The 19,776-nt window shown below is 31.6% G+C and overlaps 1 protein-coding gene across 2 annotated transcripts in view; it reads left to right on the top strand.

Annotated features, from left to right (window-relative positions):
* The first annotated feature begins 1,620 nt into the window (after nucleotides 1-1,620).
* LOC126745146 (voltage-dependent T-type calcium channel subunit alpha-1G-like) overlaps nucleotides 1,621-19,776 on the top strand; it is a 111,149-nt gene continuing 92,993 nt past the window's right edge. For both annotated transcript variants that reach the window (XM_050452866.1, XM_050452867.1), the window contains exon 1: nucleotides 1,621-1,750. The gene's annotated coding sequence lies outside the window, so the exon portion shown is untranslated. The remainder of the gene's footprint in view (nucleotides 1,751-19,776) is intronic.

Genomic DNA, 19,776 nt, shown 5'->3' with positions numbered 1-19,776 from the left:
TCCAATATTTACCTTATAAGTATAATAATTACCAAATATTTACCTTTTGACGGTACTGGATCCGTGTAAGAACATATCTGTGTTCGGTTTCTTTACTCCAGAAACGAAAATTTAGAACATTTGGCTCATTAAATTGGTAAATGTGCATTCATCCGTAAAACAAACATTTCGGAAAAAAATCCCTGTGGGTATTCGACCTTTTCATAACTTCTAAACAGAAATTTGCTCTTCAGATTCCATCGCTTTTCCTTAGTTCTTGATATTTTTGAAAATTCCAGGAATGGTATTAATATTTTAATTAGTGTGCGTAATACTGTACTATGATCGTTTCCTTCAACTTCTCAAACAGTTCTGCTATTAATTCATTTATTTTCTTCACCATAAAGTAACATTTCAAAATTTGCATTATTTTCTCCAATTCTGACATCATTATTATTTTGCTCTGACCATTTGCAATTAGTAATTACTGTACCCTTAGTCTCAAAGTTATTAACAATATTCTGCATTATTGTTTTACTTGGAAAATGCGAATCAGAAATATTCATAGAGAACATTTCGGAGACTTTTCGAAAACTATTTCTCATGTAGTACCACTTAATCATAGTTATTTTTTCTTGATTACTAGAGGTAATAATTATTCATACTGATCACTAAATAAATAGATGACAACACTTTGACATAACATTTTGATAATTTGGGTGGCGGTTTAAAATTTTAGTTTTTTCAAATAAATTCTAAATCGCTTATTAGAAAGTAATGAAATTTGGTATGTTAGTTTATCTTACACGCACCTTTAAAAAAGTTTAATACAGTTTTCCTGTAAATTATACATGGAAGCCAATATTTGAAAGTATTATAATTAATATAAGATTTCGTATGGCCAGCTTGGCGATGCACCGATGATGATCGGCGGAACTAGATTTGAGAAAGATCTAGAAGTCATGTACACCATTAGAAAAATAAAACTAGAATACCTCAGACATGATATGAAAAATAAAGATCGATACTCCCTTCTGCAAACCATAATACAAGGAAAGGTATTGAGTAAAAGATGGCCTGGAAGAAAAACGAACTTGGTTTAGAAAAAGCTATGTAAAACTGTTACAAAAAAAATTATAACTGCCAACATCCGAAATGATTGGAAAATAGCTGAAGAAGAAGATAAAAATAAATGTAATCAATCTTTCTAATACTCGAATAATTTTACGACTAACAATTATTTTCGGTAGAATACAAATTAAGTAAAAATAACACAAATTTTGTTGGATAGTTTAATCGATTAGATCTATACGTCCCTTGATAAAATATTTGTTTAAATTGAAGTATTATAAATCGCTCTTTAACTTGAAATAACCCATTTAAATTCCTATACTCCTGTGTTGTGAAATTTCCAAAAACGCCAGATCTAGAGTCAATTAAAATTGACCTTCATCTCGTAAAATCCAATAGCTTGCATCTGGACCGGAACAAGGTAGGAAAAGAGACGAAACACGAGGGAAAGCGAGAGAAAAAATCAATTTCCTTCACATATCCACAGAAATTTCCAGGGTCTGGGACATGCGTACGAAAAGATGCGCGTCTCTGGATTATGAGCCCAGACGCTGTTGCTTTTCCAGTTTTCCGACGGCCACACAACACCAGCTCGGCGTTAAGGAAAATTTTGTGTTTTTTTATTTTTCGGGTTTATGTTTAGTTTATTCGCTAAATTTCTAATGATGAATTTTAGGATTTTGGCGAAAATTTGCTTACGGTAAGTGCTTATTTTTATTTAAAAACAAAACACTGAAAGCCTTTGGGTCAAGTGCGGCTTATGTTTTTAGGAGACATGCATCATCATGTATTAAGTTAATGAACAAGGAAAAATGAATAAAAACTGTATACATAATTGATTTAATTTCCTTTTTTTAATGATAGAGCGTTTGTATTTTATACTGTGGCTCTTCAGAAGTCAATATGATAGTAATTAATATAGATGTATTTATTATAATTTATTTAAAAGGAAACTACTTTTTTATAATAAATACTAAAAGTAGGCAAAAAAGATTGCGTAGCTTAAATAATTTATAACTCAATAAGTTTTAGATTATTTTTACAACATATATAAACACATTGCAATGACCGGATTTAATATTATAAATAAAATCAATGATGTCAGCAGTTGTGCATCTTGATTGACGGCATGTTATTGAAGGAGGAAAACACATACTGTGAAAAAATGCGTGCTATTAAAAAATTATTAATACAGAGCAGTGCAAAAAAATATCAGTCAATCAAGTGTCAGTTTTTCAGGAATTTCGAAAATAAAATTCTTAAAGAAATCCGGAAAGTTTTAAAAAAACAAGCGTTAATTTTTGGCTAAAGAACACATTAATTTTGTTTTCGAACCTATAATAGGAACCTTTGCAAAGTGTTGATAGTTACCCTAGAAATTCAGTAAGTAAAAGGGCCATACTTCATGCCTCATTTTACAAGTACTTTCATCCTAATCATAACTACATTTTTAAATGTCTGTTATCACGTCTGTTTCATGTCTGTTATCACCTGTTTTGTATGACAGATTGTCTTTTCTAACAAGTGCAATTAATCTTGAAAATTATTCAGTCTTGGATGATATAATTGTAAGATTAAAAAGCCTTTAAAATATAGTAAGAATTTAGTCAAAAAAGCGATATTAATTTTACATCTAATTGAACCTGAAGGCTTTTCAGAATTAATCAATTTAATTATTAACTAAGAAGTTACAAAATGATATACAGAACAAATTTGAATACAAGATTATTATTTTGCGAATGAGTAAATCAAAATATATATATATGAAAAAGCAAATAAAATGTAAAAATTAACAAAAATACAATATATTCTGAACTTTATATGATAAAGTTCAGAATATATTGATAAAATATATTCTGAACTATAAGATATATAAAATATAAAGATGTTGTTCGAAATGTTTTTTTTATTGCGTTGTGTTGCGTAATTTTTTAATCCTAGCGTAAGACAGATCAGGAGATCTTGCAGGCTGTTCAATATGACCTCTTCTCGCCATCTATCTACTTGGAAAATGTTCATTTACAATCAAAACATTAGATAAGGCAGAATAATGCAAGGAGTGCTCTAATTATGTTTATTTTAAAAGAAAAAACGATTACACGTGTTCAAAACAAAACAGAAACCGGATTTAATGTGAACGTCAGCATTATTTTTTATGTATTTATTTTTTGTTTTAACTTGAATGTTTCTGGTGTTAAACGAATAGCTTTACCGATCTGATGATTAGGACGAAAAACGTGTAATCGTTTTTTAAAAAATAACATAATTTGAGACCATTGACTCTGTGTCCCTCCAATCTCTGATTACTTTTTTGAATAAGGAGTGCTCTGTCTTACTGAAAAATTGTATCTTTTTCAAAGACATCAACTAACTTCTTCTATAGTAGTTTCTAAACAACTCTAAATACATTTCACTTGTCAAATTTCCAAATAAAAATTACAACTCAGTAATATGGTTTTCCAAAATCGCATCCACACATTTAATTTTTTGAGATGTTAAATTCGTATTTCTACAAACAATCCAGGTTTCTATTATTTTATTTGCTTTCTAGAACAAAGAACAAAAGAGCCCTTGTCAGGAAAACAATGGGAATTGTATCGCAATAGATTTATCCTTTATAAAGTGGCTAAACTAGTTTTATCTGGTGGGAATGATACTTGACACTTAATCCTTTTTTTTTCAAAATTTTGTGGACGATTCAACAAGAAATATTATAGAATAAGTTAATTTTAATAATTAATAAGAGATTTTTCGGTCAGGGTACTATTGTTACGTTATTAGGGCATACATTTGATTTGAAAACATGTACATACGTCATACAGTGACCGCCTAAAGTTCCGCATAAATTCGATAAAAATGAGAGACATGATTTTTTGAGAAAACGCTCAGACCCGTTGATTTTTATTTTAAGTTGCACATTATTTCACATAATGTTTTGTATACAGGGTGGAACAAAAAAAAGATATGACGTCATCGGTCATTTTTTTAAATGGAATGCTATATTTTTTATTGCATTTATGAAATATTTAGAAAATAGCGAAATTCCAAGCAAGTTTTGTATAACACACCTTATCGCAAAACTCAACTGTTTCCAAAATATTTACATTTAAATAACAAGAAAATAAATAGGTACGTCTATTTACAAATTAAGGTAAAATCGAGGATAAAAATAATGTTATAGACACTGCCAATTGTTTCTATTTCCATGGTTGCACTTGTAAAGAATCTCCATTTTCGAATGTCACTGTCAGTTTGAAAATTAATAGTTTTTATCAGAATAAATTATGGCTAATTTAACGGAAACCCAATCAATTGAAATTTTGATGATGCTAGGAAACGGGGATTGAGTGCGCACGCAAAAAGAAGTAAGTGAACTGTTTAATGCCAAATACCCAAACCATCCTATTTCTCAGTCAACACTTAGTATACACAGTAGAATAGAGCACAAATTCATAACTTCAGGTCATGTTCAGGGATTTGCCAAGATCAGGTTGTCCAAAAATTTCTAAAGAAACAAAATCAAACGTTCTGCTCTCCGTCGAAGAAAATCCAAACAATGCAACTTCACAAATTTCAGTTGATAATAATATAGCCGGAACGTCAGTAAGATGCATCTTAAAAGCAAACGAATACCACCCTTATAAAATTAGACTAATACACGAATTAAATGAGGACGATTCTGATCGAAGAAACCAATTTTGCGAGAAAATGATGAACATTTGCAATAATAACCGTCAGTTTGTGTTACGAGTTTTGTGATGAAGCAACTTTTTAACTTTGTCGGTACTGGTCAGTGTCAAACCCACACTGGGCAACTGAAGCTCATACATAGTACCGTAAATCTATTAATGTTTGGGCTGGTATCGTGGAAAATAAAGTAATAGGGCCATACTTTTTCGAAGAAAACTTAACAGGAAAATGCTATTTGAATTTTCTTCAAGAAGTTCTTATCCCTGCTTTGACTACCCTAACCCAGACGAACAAGACCCTGCGGCCCCGACAGATAATTTGTGGTTTCAGCAAGACGGCGAACCGCCACATTTCTTTCGAGATGTCCGTAATTACTTAGATACAGTGTTCCCAGGAAGATGGATAGGACGAAAAGGGCCAATAGAGTGGCCGGCCAGGTCACCAGACCTAAATCCCTGCGACTATTTTCTCTGGGGGTACCTGAGAAGTAAAGTTTATATTGAGAAGCCAAACAAGGTAGAAGATTTGAAAAATAGAATTAGATATGAAATTAGACGTATATCACCCGAAATAATTGATAGTGTTTTACATGAGTTTGTAAACCGTCTTGCTTTCTGCCAAGAAGTAAATGGGGATCAGTTTGAACACTTAATACATTAATAAGAGTTTTCACAGTTTATAACATTTTATCCTCCATTTTATCTTAATTTGTAAATAGACGTACTTACTTGCTTTCTTGTTGGTTAAATGTGAATATTTCTGAAACAGTTGAGTTTTGAGATAAGGTGTGTTATACGAAACTTGCTTGGAATTTATATTTCATAAACGCAATAAAAAAATGTTAATTTAAAAAAATGACCGATGACGTCATATTTTTGTTTTTCTTCCACCCTGTATACAAAAATTTATGTGAAATAATGCGCAACTTAAAATAAAAATTGACAGGTCCGAGCGTTTTCTCAAAAAATCATGTCTCTAATTTTTATCGAATTTATGCGGAACTTTAGGGGGTCACTGCATAGAGTATCACTTCTGATTTGGACAAAGGTACTATAGGTAAAAAAATTAAATGGTAGTCTTTAAAATTTCTTTATATCCTTTAGTTTAAAGCAGGTAACAACTAATTTCTGAAATGTTGACAATCTGTCATCAAGGGGTTGACGTTATATATTCGAAAATATATAACTGAAAATCAAAAATAGATTTGTGCGGTCTATGGTAAATCCGAAAAATCCAGGATAGAAATTTTAGTTATGCCACTCTATATTAATACCAAAAACTACAATTTTTATTAGTATTATAAACAGCACCATCTTAAGTGAGTGGTTATGTTATATAAAAAAATATTAGACTTATTTATTCAATTGAAATTAGTTTGTCTTTAAGTAGGACCAGTATTTAGTAATAATAAATATATCATAACTTGATTTTGAATTAAATAAAGTCCGTGATAAAGATATTAAGAAAGACATTTCAGCACCTAAATCTAATACCCACGGTTTTGATGAGATACCACTAAATATGATTAAACTCAGTTGTCCATTAATCGTTTAGGTTCTAAGTTTTCTTTTTTAAACGGGCTTAATATTAAATCCAGGGAAATAATACATTTTGCTTGTTTTCTGCGAAATTTACTTAAAAATAGTACGCTAGAATATCTGAGGGAAATAGTTGCCATGACGTCTTTAAGACAAAATAGGAGATGTACTTTTGCTATTCCAAGGCACCGCACTGCTCTGTTACTGATCTCATAAATGGCACATTCTGGAAGTTAAAGGGAAAGATAACTTGTACTTTTAAAAGATTATTTAAAGAACATCTTTTCAATAAGGTTTAAGGTTTCAATTAATAAAATTTACTTGGGAGGTTAAAAAAACATTATGTTAAATAAGACAAAAAAAAACTATATTCTTTTAAATTTGTTTGTTTTATAATTTCATATTGCAACATGTTTATTTTTTATTTTACTACATATATTTTTATTTATTTTTTATATACATTCTTGAGGCAGTTTCGCTTTCTATTAGCACGTCCTCTGTTCTTCATATTTAATGAATTCCTTCAATAGGAGTTCCTTCCCGCAATTCATAAAAATTGTGGTATATCCCAAGTGAGTAATTACAGACCTATCAGCATACTTAACACCATTCGTTAGATGTTGTAAGACTTTTATCTGCGATAAGTAAAATCTGTATTGTTGTGACGAATTCATAATGAGTTACTTATTATATTGGGTATTACGTCACTTATAGTAAAAATTAATTTAGAAATTTTTATCCCACACGCATCTCATAAATTGATTTTTACTATAAGTGACGTAATACCCAATATAATAAGTAACTCATTATATCTGCAATGTTATCATTCTCACTCTTCAGTCACAAAACGATGGACAGTTCGGCTTTGTTGCTAGTTGTACTAATAAAATAAATCCTCTAACTAGTTTTCTGACTTTCAGTTCTCTGGAGGAATGTTTTCAGGTCATACCTTGTAAACAGACTTTTCTATGGCCTTCGATAGGATCAATTATCTGTTACAAGATCAATTGCTACAGTTGATGAATTCTTTCTGCATGTTATTTGATTGGTAGAACTCAAGTTATTTGAATCGAAGCTTATGAATCTACAGAGATTTCCGTACTGCTGGTGTGCCACAAGGGTGACACTTAGGACCTTAGTTATTTAATATTTATATCTACAAAATCTCTCAATGTTCTCCTTATACTGTGCTTCGCTTACTTTTGCTAATGGCTGGAAGATGAAACTGAGAGTAAAATCGCCTGATGATTGTGCTGAGCTGCAAGGTGAACAGGCTAGATGATTGATGTAATAATCTAAAAAAATGTCACTCAATGGTTTATTAGGAGTCTATTATTGATTATTCTTAGTATGGCAATAACAATATGCTTCAATTTGTTTCACACTTAAGGACCTGGGTATTCCACGTGCCGTTTAAGGTTTATACCCCACATATCTTATATAAGTCACATCAAGGGAAAATGTTAGGCTTTCTCAAGAAATGTTTTAGAGATTTTTAGAGCAGTGACCCCGTTCGGAAGCTTTATTGTTCCCTTGTGTGTCCTTACTTGGAAAATGTTTCATATGTATCTTAGAACATTGAAAGGCTAGAATTAGTAAACAACAACTTTGTTTGAGTTCAAGATATGCACAGGGGCAAGGGAAGTGTTTTGCTTACCAACATATTCATCGGTTTTCTGATGTCAAGTTTATACGTATTTTCAAAAGAGGAAATGGGTCCGGTAAAGTTAAAGGGACGTCTAAAAACCGAGTGCGGTCAAAATATTGATAAAAAAGTGAGGATGATTGGAAAAAATACAATACTTTGGAAATTATGAAGATTTTTCTACTAATAAAAGCATAATATAGTTAAATTTTACATTATTTTGTGAACAAAACACATTTATCAGGTACAAAATAGGTATTATTTATTTAAATTAATAAGTTAATTTAATATGTTATATAATATAAAATAATATATAATGATAATAAAAATCTTATTAATTATTAATTAAATAATATTATATAATATCTTTATTAATAAAACATTGATATAAATAACTAAGCATACTCACACGAACTTATATCCTAAACTATAATCTAATGATTAAAAGGGCTACCTCCTGTGTATACAAATACGGGGCTACCGCCGCGTGTTTGTTCCTATGACTCCCATTCCCTCACTATTACCTAAATGGGGCTCAAACGACTACCTAACCCACTATTTAGCGCCAATCCAAGATTCCAATCCCTTTTTTGCAATACCAACTCCACATGTGCGCCAATCCGCATAATTTTTGTATGGTACTACTACAATAGCCACTCCTAATAAATAATAAAATAATATTTGTTGACGTAAGTGACATTTGACAGTCTTTTTTTATTTATGAATTAATGCGTATTTACATATTTGATATTCCCGATTTACGTGTGGAAATTTGTGTTTATGACCCAAAGAAGTGATGTAAATCCTTCTAAGTTACAGAACTTAGTTACTTCATAATAGCATATTTAATGATCAACATGATGGCTAGTCGCAAATAGAGTGTAGTTAAGCCGGGTGTAATCCTGAATTATACGTAGTAGAAAATCCTTTATAATTTTTAAAATTTTGCATTTTTTGGCTTCATCCTCACTTTTTTATCAATAAAATGTTCAAACTCAAAATTCTTTGTAAAAATTTAACTTTACCGGACTCAAAGTAAGAAGTAGAAATCATACATATAATTCTAAGCGCAAAAATAACATCTTCAAAGCAAAAAAAATTATTAACAATCTTAGTCATAAAACCGCTTCTAAAAAATTTGAAATAGCAACATCGCAAGCAAAAGCTAATGTCTACTCTTAAGGTTATTAAAAACTAGGTGGCCATCAAATTCAAACCTTTCATTAACACAGGACAGATCTGGGCTTTTAAAAGCTTTAACTAATTTCCATTGTCTCCAGCAAGTCTAGGTTTTTACTTTTATTGCACTGATGAAGTATTTTTATATTTTAGCTGTCGGGAAAATTATGTTTGGAATCAAGAAGGTGATTAGCAAAAGCCGATCTAGTCACTGTGACATCGGTATTTTTCAATTTATTATTGTGTTCACTAATCCTAGTAGAAATCTTTCGAAGTAAACTGCAGGGCACTCTTCACACCTAATCTCATAAACTCCCGGAGAAGATAGCGGTGGTAGTTTATCTTGAGTTTTAGTTATAGGTGGCTTTTTAATGAATTATTGGTTTTAAAAGCTGGGGTTATGCCAAAGGGAGAAAAAAAGCGGGATAGTTGGGATGACATTGGTCCAAAATAAGTAAACGACCTAAAAGTATTAATATACATAGTTTGTTTGTTGTTGGATTAAATTAAATGATAATTTTAGACTTGTTCACAAACTGGAAATACATTTTATATATAGGTTTAAGAGGGAAAAAGTTACTGACTGCTAATTCTTTAATGTTAAGGAATTCTTTTTTAAAAGCTTTACGAGAAAGTGGGATGTTAAAAAGTCTATAAAACAAGAAACGGAAAGCAGCTAATTTGTGTGAGGACGGTGATGTTGAATTATATTATCTGTTCTTGCTTGTTTACGAAATATTTCAAAGGATATCTTATTTTTTCCCTCTTAAGTAATAAACCTAAAAATGGTAAGGTGTTGTTCTGTTCCCGTTCGATTGTGAACTCAATTTTGGAGTGAAGAGAGTTGATATTTATGGAAATTTGTAAGCTCTACCTCATTTCCATTCCAAATCATACAGATACCATCCACATACCGGTTATAAAAGATAATATAAAATATGTGCTTATGAGTTCTCTCATGTGTTCGATAATGTTATTTTTGAAAATTACTGCTCATTATTTTTGTTTCTAAGTTACTATAAGAAATACTTCATTAAGAAATGGTGGTAAGCAAGAGCCCATTGCCAGTCCTTCTTTTTGTTTAAAAAAACGGTTGTTAAATTGGAAAAAAAATTGATCTAACACAGTAGAAAGAAGTAAAAGTAGATTTTCTACTAAGAGTGAATCAAGTTTCCTCTGAGAAGCTCTTTGACTAAATCCAGACAATCTTCAACCTATAAGACTGAAATAAACTTGCGACAAAAAGACGTAAACGACTTAACTAACTTAAATAAGAAGATGTTAGACTCCGTAAAGGTGTTGGAAGTTGAAAAAGATACCTGTTATTCCGACATTTGTGCATTGAAGGAACAGTTACAGATATCTAAATCTGTTGTTATTAATTCTCCAACACATCTACCAACTAGGCCAAATACACCTGAGGATAGTTGACCTCGGCTTCTCTTTGTTGGTGGAAATTGTAGCAGAGTGTTCCTAAAACATTTACGTTTAAAGTTTGAAGCTTACTGCAAATCCAGTGTTTCCTGAAGCCGGGCAGTTCAAGCAGTGAAGTGATTAGGACAGCATCAAATTTAGTTAAGGACTTTACGAAAGAAGATTTTTTAATAGTAATGTTAAATGGGATTTGTTCTTCATCTGATGTTTTAAAAAAAATTAATTCAAAATCATGTTGATACAAGCACTTTAGTGATGACAAGCCCTTATACTTATTTAAACCATAATGTTATCTATAATAGTAATAAGGCCCTTTATAGTACTTTTCATGCAAATAATATTAATCTGTATGGGATTTTAGAGTCTAATCACGCCAGTAACTTTGGTTCAGACTTCATCATTAATACATACACATATTTTCAAATATTTTAAAATAAATATTTCATCAAATAAATTGTCTTTGAACCATCAAATTAATGAGTCTGAACTGATTACTGATCGTGAATTGAATTCTTCTTTTTTATAGACATGTCCACGAAGGTTGAATCTCATTCATATTCATATTTTACTAGTAAGATTGAAATTAGCTCTTCGAAAAGCTTAAGTATCTTTATTCTTAATATACAATCCCTAAGAAACAAGATGGATGAGCTTCATCTTTTGCTGGACACATGTAATTTTCCTGATATTGTACTTCTGACTGAACACTGGTTGAGGCCTAGTGAATGTGTTTTAATATCTGATTATGTTCCTATATCAAATTTTTGTCGTCAACAATCTATACATGGAGGAACCATGATCTTAGCTAGGCAAACAATTGAAACGGTTTTTTGTAATATTGATAAGTATGATAATCTTCTATTAGAGTTGTTTATGTTTTTGAATTCTCTCTTTCTTTTTGTAAGCGTTTTAATTTATATATTCTTTGTCTTTATAGGCCACCTACAGGAGATATTGCTATGTTTCTGGACAAACTTGATTCTCTTTTATCCCAGTTGTCCCTACACTCTAAGGTTATATTGGCTGGTGACTTTAATATCAACTACACTGATGAAACCTTGCCACGTACTTCTCTTTTAAGTATTTTAAATTCTTACGACTTGAAAATGCACGTTCTTTCTCCCACACGAATAACTTCTTCATCTGCAACTACAATTGACTATTTCTGTACAAATTTTGATGACGTTTTATGCACAGTACTCCCATCTGGTATTTCCGACCATGAAGCTATTCTTGCTAAAATGCCATATAATACTGTATTATCTTCATCTCATTATATAGGAAGAATTTTCAGCAGGAGAAATTTCAATGCTTTTTCTGCTGCTACAGCTTCGGTGAATTGGAATGCACTTGAAACGGCTTCTGACCCACTTACTTTATTTTTTCAAGTTCTGTGTGATAAGATCAATCAGTGCTTTCCTAAAATGAGGCTTAAAACTAAGAAACGAAAACCATGGGTTACCAGAGGATTTAAGCTAAAAACCTCCGTTTTTTGACTAAATTGTGCAAATATACCACAAATGAAAATATCCTTGTATATCATCAGAAATACCGTGGTCTGTACAGAAAGACAATTAAAGCAGCAAAATCTAATTATTATAGGGATCGCTTAAATATGTCATCAAATAGGCAAAGAGAGTATTGGTCGATTATTAATGATTTTAGACCATAGAAAAGTATCTGAACCGGAGTTAAGACCTGACATTTTAAACGACTATTATTATGATATACCTAATATCTTGCTCAAGGGCATTCGTAGTAACATTGATCCCTTACACTAACTTCAACAAGTGTCGGTTGAGCATTCATTTTTCTTTCATCCTGTCGATCTTACCGAAGTAAAAAATGAAATCAAACGCCTAAAAACCATAAATCATCTGGAGCTGATGGGACATCTTCGAGGTTGTTACTCTTTTTGCCTGATTAAGCCTTAAATGCTTTAGTTTCTGCCATAAACAATTCTTTACATATTGGAATTTTTCCTTCATGTTTAAAAGAGGCAGTGGTTGTCCCTCTTCATAAGGGTGGAGATTTGGATCAGCCTTGTAATTTCCGTCCCATTTCTATTTTGTCTACTCTCTCTAAGATTGTAGTAGAAAAAGCTTGCAAAAAGCAGAATTTTGTCCTTTTTACATCATAATGGCATTTTGTCTGCAAATCAGTTTGGATTTCAAGCCGGTAAAGGGTCATGATGCTACTTTTAGCTTTTTGGAGAGCGCTTTCATGTGTCCTTGAATTCTGGAGAGTCATCGGCGGCAGTGTTTTGTGATCTATCCAAAGCATTTGACTGTGTGGATCATGGAATACTGTTATCTAAGCTCGATAAATATGGTTTTAGAGGCGTAGCATTGCGTTGGCTTGAGTCCTATCTATCAAATCGTACTCAGAAGGTTACAGTGTCTGGGCGTTTCTCTGCTTCTAGATCCCTAAAATGCGGCGTTCCCCAGGGTTCAGTGTTGGGACCACTGTTATTTTTACTGTATGTGGATGACTTGAGTTCATTGAAACTGCAGGGCAAGGTGGTTCAGTTTGCTGATGATACCACCATACTATGGAGCCATAAAAATTCTGATTATATTAAGACTTGTATCCTTGAAGACCTTCAGATTTTATCAGGGTGGTGTGCTTCCAACAGGCTCGTGTTTAATGTAAGAAAGACGTATATTATGGGGTTTAAGTGCGATGTTCAGGGTCTGATGTTTGACGAAAATTCCCTCTTGCAGAATAAAGAGTGCTGCAAGTTCCTAAGAATTACCATTGATGGTCGCCTTCGGTTTGAAGATCATATTTTACATTTAGCTGGGAAATTATCTTCTCGATGTTTTGCAGTAAGAATGGCAAAACAAGAGCTGGGAGGGGTGGTTGCACGTTCAGTGTACTTTTCACTTATTGAATCTCATATTCGGTATGGCTTGCCTTTTTGGGGTTTAACCAATAAGGGGCTACTTAAAATTGTCTTTGTTATTCAAAAAAAGCAGTTAGATACCTGTGTTCTGCTAAGTTAAGAGATTCTTGTAAACCCCTCTTCATTTCTAAAAAAATCCTAACTCCTTTTTCACTCTTTATCTTAGAAACAGCTGCTCTTATTCACAAAATTCCCAAACTACTCTCTGACACTGGCCATTTGACTCGTCGTGTAAATGATCTTCCCTTACCTATTCCTACGTCTTCCCTTACCAAAAACTCATTAATTTACATAAGTAAAAAAATTTACAATCATGTTCCTCTACGTGTTAGACATATATCGGATGTTAAGAAATTTAAAAGAGAACTGAAGACGCTTTTATTGGCTTAGGCGTATTATAACCTGGATGACTTTTTTAATGATAGATTTTAACCTTGGATATGTTGGAAAGTTTTTTTTTTCCTTTTTTCTTCTCTAGTTTTGTCAACAAGTTTACCTTTATTTAGTAATTGATTGTTTTATTTAGTTATCTTTAATTCAAGTATGTTCAAAAAGTTTTGTCTTCAAGTGTTTAATTTTGTTCATTGTTTTGTCAATTTTAGAAATTGTATTTTTGTTTTGTTTTTTTAGCTTGTAGGATGCTTGTACACAAGATTATTCTTACGTAATATAGCACAATTTCTTTCTTTCTTTCTTTCAGCCGGTGAAATGCTTGCACTGTAAAAAAATGGCTTTGTATTTTTTACTACAATGTAGCGTCGCCCTTTTTTTTTACAAATTGTAGCAAATTTTGTCTTACTTGTAGCAAGAAGTCCTATAGGCATATCAAAGTAAATCTGACAGTATTCTAAACTCGTCGAGTGGTAAATAGCCCAATAGTGAGTAGCATATTTTGTTATAATGAAATCAAGAAATGTGTGAAAGTAGTTGAGAGAGTTATTTCTTTTAATATATTAAGTCTTCTCTTAGTCCTTGTCCAGAATTAATTAACTATTTTTAGAAAAAGCTTCAAAAATACTAATATTTTTTCTGACAACCTTTTGGGACCGTTTTCGTTAACAACATATATATGTTTTAATTCTCACTACACGTGCAAGATCTTACAATGTTTAAGAAACAGGCTGCAATTTTTAAATTTATACACATTATTCTCAAAAAATTTACTGGTAAAAATGACTTTTTATCAAAATTCTTTTTAAAATGGTACTCTTTAGATATTGCGATTAAAAAACACTAATGAGATTACTTATCAAATGAAATTTGATTTTACCGCCTTAATTTAGCCTTTATGTTGTCCTGATTGGTCAAATTAACCAAGCATAAACGTCCAACTGGCAAATTAATTGTAATAGCTTCCGTTGCCAAGCAGGAGGTCGCTACCAAATCTGTCACAGATATTTCTATAGGTTTGTATGCAATTTTGTAGCAGAATTATATAGATCTAATATAATAAAATATTAAAAAAAACGCACAGGGCGCTAAATGGCCTCAGATGCTGATGCGCCTTTAGAAAACCTAAATACTCTTTCTCTCTCTCTTTCAAAATAAAGGAGGTAATTCCTACGTTTGTTAATAATTACTAATTAAAGCGTCCTTTTTTTAAATTTTGACAATCTCTTATTAAAGGGTTGACGTTATAATTTATGAAACCAATTTTATTCTTGAAGATGTAGGAATTTTCCAGTGCATAGATTGCCGCTGAGTTTTCCCATCGTATTGCATGATTGAACGTATTGGAATACCACACATTTCATGTAATGATGTCTTCCATTCAGGCTTCTCATTGAAGCTCTTAAAAAATTTCAGTAGTTCTGTTAGCGGACAAGCTTTTGGTCAAAGAACAAATTTTTTGGAAATTTTTTTTTTGTTTATCGACGTTTATAGTTTTAGCAATTATCTAAGTGCTCATCTAACAAGCGCACAAATTTATTTTTAACGAGAAATTTGCCAGTGACCTGTTGCTATTGGTTTTGGTCACACATTATTACCTATACGAGGAAAAACATTTTTTCTAATCTCTATGGAAAAGTAAAGATAATCAGAATTGTATAATAATAAATTATCTTAAAAAAACCTAACGCTACTGGAATATATATATATATATATCGAACCAAATGGCTTCTTATTACATTTACGATTTACGTCTTCCGCAATATGGTGTTTTCAGATTTCAAATCAAACGTTTCTTTCTGGATTTATAAGGTACATTTTTATTATTTTTAATTCTATGAAATACAATATTATATGACGTGGAATATAATTTTTTCAAATGATGACTTATTTACAAACATTTTGTTTTTATAAAACATAAATATTAATATACCCATCTTTGTATCACAAACACATTATTTTCACCATAATTTACTTCAGCCAAACTCTTTAAACCGTATCCAACTCGCCAATGTTATTTTATACTAAAAAATAAGTAATATTAAAAGGATAAAAAATTGTATGTGTGAATTTTGTAAATATACGGATTTGCTATAGCTTATAATAAAGTTAAACCAAGTCTATTATAGACAGCTTCTTCATTTAGTTTGAAAAATTACACATCAATTTTATTTTTAAAGGAGATTAATAACCATAATGTTAACCTTTCAACATGAAAAGATAGAACATACTTTCCATGAAAAAACCCCTAAAATATGAAATGTCGCCCTAATAACCTTTTCGACTAATTACATAATATACGAAAACGTGATTTTAATAAAAGTTGTTCAATAAATTATTCGCATCTACTTATAAGTATGATTTTTTTGTCATCTCTGGTTTAGTTGTATGAAGACCAACTTTGTTTCTTTAAATGGACCAATCATAATAGTTCTGTACTTTGGTAGAATAAAGGCCAATGTCCATTTCAGCTGTTTTGAGAAAAACAGGGTTCATTAACCCTCATTAACCCCATCTCATTAGATGGATTGACTTTATATTTTTATAAATTGTGACCTTTTTTTCCTACTTTACTTATTTTTGGGATTTTAAATCTTAAGAAGGGATTCTTTTTGAAAATGTATTGTTAGTCTTCTAAATTGCAAAAAAATGGACATTGGCCCCTAAACGCGGACATTGGCCAAGGCGGTATTAAAGAGCTAATGGACATCGGCCTTTTTGCTACAATAAAACAATCCCAATTACGAAAATATTCTTTATTTATACACGAAATTCGTATTTTTTAACATTAGAAAATTAATTTTCTGTAGCCATAAATCTTTACTGCTTATGATACCTACACTAAAATAACAGAGAAAGCTAGTTATTTTCTTCATGCTCAGGGTCTTGTATATCTTCAACATTTAAGTCGGAAGATCTTTATAAGTTCTCATAAAATGGCTTGTTATAATCGCTAATGTAAGGCAGCAAATCTAACAAATCTTTGATTTTAAGATCTGCCAATGGTAAAGGTTCTTGATTTATAGGTTTAGGCACATCAATATCCAGAATCGCATGCCGGTTTCGTACAGAGGTTTCTTCTCAGGTCAACAACCTTAAACTCTTTACTATCGTTAAAGCTCGTTTTGTAAAAAATCTGAAACTGGTGTTCAACGGAGAACTTCATCCATTTAATCCACATCCACGGAACAACTTCAGCAATCTCATTTTTTTTTTCTATGAACCAATAGGAAGTCTTTTTGTAACATTTCCTTAACTTGTAGGGGCGGATTTCGGCGCACAGTTCTCTAATAAAATTAGTCCAGTCATGGGGGACTTCTATTTCAGCAGTCGTTTTTTTCTTGCATATTTCGATTGCTGCATGGATTTTGTCGGCCTTTATATGAGTATGACCAGGCTCCACAAATTTGTGGTTGATTTCTTGCAAATTATGTCCTAGATCTTGACATTCTTTCAAGACATTGCTCATCATAGTACACATAACAATATTTCTGTTTTGCCCCGAACATGAATCACTATAAAGATTTAAAACTTCCGTTTCCTTTGGTAATGACAAGATGTATTTTCGGACGCATGAAGCAATTTCTTGCCCTCTACGAGCAGCAATTGTCTCATACCATAAAAAGCAAATTCCCAAATTGCCGGCAGTTGAAGTCTGATGAATAGTTAAATTATAAGTCCAGAGTTATCTTTTATAAAAAGAAACGCCATTACGCAAATATGGTGTAGGTAAGCACTTTTGTAGGTCGAATGATGCAACAACAAATTTAATGTCTTTCTTGCTGTTTTCTTTATCTAGTGACTTAAGTTTGTAAGCCATTTCAGAGAAGTTTAAGTGAGCGTTTCTTTGTTCCAAAACTTCAATTTTAGTTTTTTTTTCTTCTTCTGTAAGATTTTTACCATCAAATGTCTTTAACTTTACATTTAAACTGTCATATTTAGAGCAAGTGTCGTGAAAATGAAAAGTTGAATTCTTCATTAAAAATCTGTCTGTAAAGTGACTCTTTTTCGGGGCTTATGTTTTGTTCCTCGCAATACTGAATGTAAAGTCGATACATTTGGGCAATTGAAAGATCGGGACTTAAATATTTTTTTGATGTCCTCTCTCTAGAGTAATGACTGCTGGATGTAGGAAAACTATTAATATGTGATTTAATAAAATCTCTTTTTTCCTCGGTAACTTTATAATGATTTTGATGTTTTCCCCGACCGTCTGAACAGCAAATATTTGAATCATTTAATCTTTTTTTTTACGACAATTACTCTCACTTTTTAAGGGTTAAATCAAAAATATTTAGGTACATTTTCTGACAAACCTCCAAATTCTTGTGATCTTCATTCATGAGAAAGTACTTTCTTGAAAAGTTTCTTCGACTAGGTTTAATTTGCTTATCAGCTGATTTTCTTTGTCGTTCTCTAAATTTTGCACATTCCTTAACAGTTTCCGCTATAAACTGATCTTGACCATGCCTTGATAAATTGTAGAAATCTCTAATTAGATTCTGCCTTTGGACATCTTCAAATTTTCTGCCAACATTTTAGTTTACATTCGCATGGCTCCTTTAGCTCTTTTGCCCTTTGTAGGATTCCTTTTTTTGTCTTATATTCTTTTCCTTTTTCTTTGCGATCCCTTCTTTCATTTTCCATCCAACTTTTTTCATTCCTTACACGTTTTTTAGTTTTTTCTCAGTCATCTCTGCAAAATTTCCAGGGTCCTTTTGCTCATTTTGATATCTTAACGTTATTCAAACACAGAACACAGTTTACTAATAATATAATAAATTACACTAAAAATTTGAGGTTATAAAAACTAGGTACGCATTAAAATCTTAAGGCCAATCTCCTAAATAAAATAATACAAAAGGGCCAATGTCCATATTATGGACTTTGGCCATTTAATTTATTCTTCTAATATATTGAAAAGGCCTAAGTCCAGAGATTGGCCTTTTTTCTATTAACTAGAATTGGACATAGGCCTTTGTGTATTTTGTTTATTTCGCTAAAACACAAGTATTTTGGACTTGGGAAATTTGGACATTGGCCCTTTTTCTACCAAGGTACAGAGTTGTGGAATAGGAATAATGCTTTTCGGTTTCTAGGTTCGAAAGGGTTAAAATAGTTGCTAGAACAATTGAAGCGGTTATTGTATAAAGGGAACGAGTCCGTAATAACTACTTTTGAAAAAAATTTAAAAAACCATTTAGTTTGTAAAGTTGAAAAGCTATCAATTTATGGTCTGATGGATGAATTGTAGGTATGAATTAACAGAATAATATGCGATAAAGCCAAATGTATTCAGAAAAATATTAAGGTCTGCAGGAAGTTTTTTAACACTTGGACTTGTTTCCTTTATAAAATAAACCCATAAAGATCAAAAAAGAATGCTGCTGTTTTATTCATAATTTTTTATTAATAATAGGAAGATAGGTTAAATAGATAATAAAACCTAACCTACATCTTAAACACAAAAAAAACTAATCAGAGTCATATTCTCTATTGGTTGTAGGCCATTCCTTAAACTGCTCAAAAAATTCTTGTTCTTCCTCAGGAATGTACATTAAAACTTTCATGAGATCCTCCAGTTTTTTATCCTTGATAGGTACATTTTCTTCATAAGCCCTTTCATTCGGAAACGGAGGAGCTGCAACATTCTTTGACAAATTAAATTTGTTTGAGGCAAGGCCGTCTATAAAATCCCGTGCTACTACGAAACCAGGATTTTCGCTGGCATAAGTTAAATGTTTATATTTTGATATGCTAAAACTTTCTTTTAACTTTTCTTTAGTCACGACGATTTCTTTTGCGGTTTTTTAAAAAATAAGCTGGCCACCATCCTTTAAAGTCTAGCTTTTCATCTGTCCCCACCACTTTTACAGTGAAGCGCGGCATCAATGTTTTCGCGTGTAAATCTTCTATTCATGGTCAGATTCACATAACCCAATATA

Source organism: Anthonomus grandis, chromosome 15, assembly GCF_022605725.1.
Source record: "Anthonomus grandis grandis chromosome 15, icAntGran1.3, whole genome shotgun sequence".
Lineage (NCBI taxonomy): Eukaryota > Metazoa > Arthropoda > Insecta > Coleoptera > Curculionidae > Anthonomus > Anthonomus grandis.
Note: the sequence above shows the minus strand (reverse complement) of the source record. Positions and strands in the feature narration are given on the sequence as shown.